Below are 4,381 nucleotides of genomic sequence, written 5' to 3'. Positions count from 1 at the left end.
GAAAAAAAAAAAAAAAAAAAAAAAAAAAAAAAAAATCCCCAGGGCTGGGGATTTAGCTCAGTGGCACTGAGCCTGCCTAGCAGTACCCAAAAAAAAAAGGTCCCCAGCCCTGAGCTGGGGATTTAGTTCAGTGGTGCTGTGCTTGTCTTGCAAGTGTAAGGTCCTGAGTTCAACACCCAGGTACAAAAAAAAAAGTCCCCATATAGGTCCCCTCCAGAGATGTGAGATAACGCAGTCACCTGGACAGAAGGTGCCCGGCCCAGGGCATGGCACACAGCTGGTGCTGAAGAAACATCAGCCACTGTCCCTTCACTTGCTCCATGGGATCAGAACAGGCATGGGGGACTCCTGGGCTTGGCAGGGCAGGCCAGGGCGACCTCGCTGATTCACACCAGCTGGGGGGATGGGGATGCATTTGACTCCGCTAAAAGCCACAATTAGAGCCCAATTTAAAGAAAAGCTGGGTTAGCTCTTCCCCGGACAGAAGTGATTATAGGTTCCGATCTTAAGCGTTACTAACAGGATGACACAGAGGCCTGGCCAGGGCACAGTGGGGTGTCCAGCCCAGCCCGCTTGCTGCATGCTGGGGAAACTGAGGCCTGCGCTGGAGGGGCCAAGCTCCAGCTCACAGTGCCGGCAAGGAGGGCTGGCCCTACCTTCTTTCTCTGAGGGGGTCGTTGCTGCATCCAGAGCCAGAAGGACCTAGAAGGAACCCAGCTGCTCTGAAAAGGAGGCAGTGCAGCCCCAAGAGGAAGCAGGCTGTCCCAGAGACTCAGGGGACACTGGCCATGAAGCCAGCAGCTGCCCCTGCCTGCCACCCAGGTGCCTGGAACTGACAATGGCAGCCAGCAGTGGTGACAGCCCCTCTGGGAAACACTGTCTCACTCATGCCCATGGGACCTTGGGAGGGAGATGCCAGCATCTTTACTAACGGGCGAAATGAGGCTCTGAACATGTGGGTTGTCCGAGGGCACAGGGACCAGTGGGGCTGGATAAGACGCTGAGACCCTCTAGCAGGAGGCCCGGGCAGGGAGCCCAGGGATTACTTATCTCTGTAGTGGTGACTGAACGAAGTCACCCAGCGAGCAAACGGATGAATGAATGAAACGGCTGTTTAAGGCACTCTGCCCTCAGGGAGGTATGAGGATGAGAACTGTGAGATTCATGGGCCAAATCCTACCTCCCCAGAAACAAGGACCCCCCCACCCCATTCCTGGGCTTCGGGAATCCCTTGGCTGGACCAGACACCCGCCAAGGAGCCCTGGGCAGGGCCTCCTTGGCCTGGCCTCCACCTTAGCCCCAACTGTCTCCCCAGAAGCTGCAGGCCATCTGACCTAGCCCTGCCCCTAACCTACACCTTTGGCCGGGGGTAGGGAAGGAGGCCCCCCAACCTCTCCACCTCCTCTGCCCCTTTCCATCTCCCGCTACAGCCCACATCAACGAGCTGGGGGGATGGGAACAGTGCACCCTCCAGCTGGCTCCCAGGAGCTTGGGAGATAGGAGTACTGAAGCCCCCTGCTGGCTGTGTGCCCCCCAGCCCCATGGCATGAATCGGAAGGGTTCTTATCCATTCATCAAACACATATGGAGCCCCTAATGTGCAGTACTAGGGCTCAGCAGAGAACACAGTGCCTCCCTTGGGCTGTGTGGCTTCCCTGAGAAGGTAACTGTGCTTGGTGTCCTGTGCCCTCACTAGGCTCCCAAGGACTGTCCCCACCCCTGGAAGACCGAGGGCTTCCTGCGGGCAGGAGCCGGGTTTCCCTGGGGCCCAGCTGTACCTCCCCTGTCAGACTGGTCTATAGAACCTCTTGTCCCTGAGAAACCTCCCCTGGTTCCTGCAGCCTCCCTGGACGGGGTGCCAGATAAAACACAGGACGCCTGGTTCAATTTGAATGTCAGGAAAACAAGGAATAACTTTTTACTATAAGTATGCCTCAAATATTGCATGAGGTATACTTAAACTAAAAATTATTCCTTGTTTGTCTGACATTCAGATTTAACTGGGTACGGGGTGTTTCTATTTGCTAAGTCTGGCAACCCTGTGCCTGGAGCTCATTCCTCTGCTGGCGCCTGGCCTGGCCAGATGGCCCAGGTCGTGCCTGAACCTGGCCCCTACCTGCTCAGGTACAGCTCCTGTCAGCCCCAGGATTGCTGCCCGCTCCCTGGCCCCCACCTGCAGCCTTCGCTCCCGGATGGATCCCACACTCCTGGCACGTACTGCCTGGCTCCCTAGGGGCAGAGCCACTGAGACTTGGGGCCAGGGCATCAGAGTGGAACGGGGCGCAGAGGTAAAAGGACACAGAGATGGAGAAGATGAGGACAGAGAGCCTGAGGCCCCCTGCCTCTTACGGGGAGCAGGGCAGCAAGGGAGGGTCCTGAAAGCCCCCCCAGGGCTCTTATGTGAACTGGGGCAGAAAGGACCCACCATGGAGTCCCAGACCGGCAGCCCTAGGGGCAGCTTGGGGTCTCCAGCATTGTGGACAGAAGTGGGAGTCCGTTTAGAGCCCCTCCCAGGGGCACACACACGGACATTCATGGCTTCCCAGAAGGACCCATGGGGCAGCCAGAGTGGCTTTTAAAATTAGCTTCACTAACCAGATCTGGTTACTTCAGGAGGCTCTGTCCCAGCCTGTCCCCTCAGTAGGGCAGGCGCAGGAAGGAGGGAGGGACCTCCACATTCCAGGGGCCCTGGCTGAGCCACCCTGTGGCCTAAACAGCAGAAGATCCAGGTCCCAGCCCCTGGCCCAAGGCCAGCCTGGGCCTGCGGCCTCCTCCTTGGCAAAGTTGTCTTGGTGTTGGACAAGGACATCCAGGGACACCCTGGCTGCAGGGTTGAGGGAGACCCTCTCTGGGGCTTGGGCTCTACTGTGCAAACCACCTCAGAGGCCTGACTACCTGTTCCTGGCCCCAGGTGGGGCCCTGTCCCATCTCACAGGTGCTGAAGGGACAGGGAGGTCCCCACAGGAGTCGAGGGAATGGGGACCCTGGGTGCCCCGCACCCATGGGAGAGACGTCTTCCCTGCTGCGTCTGTCCACCCAGAGAAACGTCTGGCTGCTCTGCACCACCAGGGTTATTTCTCACTTCCTGGAGCCCGGTGCCCCCCGCCCAGGCCCTAATTTCGGCCTCAGGTCAATGTCCCGGCTCGCCCTTCCCACCTCAGAACCCGGGGCGGGCGAAAAGCTGGCACAGGTGCAAGAAAAATAGCCCCAGACACTCATCCTCAAGGCCAGATCCATCCTCAGGCTCCCCTGGCCACGCTTTGGAGCTGGGGGGCGTGGCCTGGGCCGGACTAGAGGCCCCTCCCTTCCGCACAGCCCTGGCACAACTGGCCTCCACCTGCCTCTGCCACAACAGGGCCCACTGCTGAGTGTGGGCTCTGGGGTGGAACGGGGAGGGTGCATGAGGAGACTGTCACCCCCATCTGGACTGCCAAGGCCCAGTGGCACCTGAAGATTCCAGTTGGAACGTCTGTGCTGGGCCGGCCCATTCCGCCGTCTCCTCGCACTGTGCTGATCCCTCTTCCCTGAAAGGCTGCTGCTCCGATCATCGCTAAGGTCCAATCCCCACCACCCTGGCCCCATATCCACCACAGCTGCACCGTGACCTGCAAGGGTGGGACGGTTGGCACCTGCGGCACACACGGGAAACGAAGCCCAAAGAGGCGAGATCGGGACAAGGAACTCAGCTGACCCCCGGGAGCTCCATGCGGGGCGCTGTGGCTCCCAGCCCTTTTGGGGGCGGACAGGGTGAAAGTCTGGGGGAACCAAGGGTGCTCTAGAGCCCAGACTCCTTGGGATGTGGGCGGGTGAGGGACCCTGAGCCCAGGCAGCGGGGAGCCAAGCGGGACTGGGATAGGGTGTCAGCCCCTGGGTGGCCTGAAGCAACTGAGGGTCTCGGAAGGCCCCTGTGAGGACCCAGCCTCACCCTGGGTAGGAGAGGGAGCAGAGGAACACAGCTGACCCCACTGGCCTAAGGCCAGTACCCCTCAACTCACCCCGAAAACTCACTCTCCTGTGGTCTCACCCACACCCAGGCTGACCTCCAGGGCCACCCCGCCCCAGCTCCACAGCCCATCGGACCTGAGCGGTCCCGTGGCCCCTGCCTCCCAACACCCCTGTTGCCTGGCCTCCCTCTGTCCTCAGCAACAGCTTGCTTCATCCTCACCTCCTCCACATGCCGGTCTCCAGAAGTAACCGCTTTTCTGTCTATGGTGCCCACTGCCCTTGGCATAAAGGCCTGGCCCTCTGGCCTCATCTTCCTGCTACATCCACCCCCCATTCTGCCCTGTATGCCCTTCCCCACCCTGCTCCCCAGGCCTGCCCCGCACGACAGCTGCTCCTAGAGTCTACGGAGCCACCTACCTTGGGCTTCCGGGGCAGG

Source organism: Fukomys damarensis, unplaced genomic scaffold (assembly GCF_012274545.1).
Source record: "Fukomys damarensis isolate Sample0158 unplaced genomic scaffold, DMR_v1.0_HiC HiC_scaffold_23, whole genome shotgun sequence".
NCBI classification, from domain to species: Eukaryota; Metazoa; Chordata; class Mammalia; order Rodentia; family Bathyergidae; genus Fukomys; species Fukomys damarensis.
The sequence above is the reverse complement of the archived record's forward strand: the minus strand, read 5'-3'. Positions refer to the sequence as shown.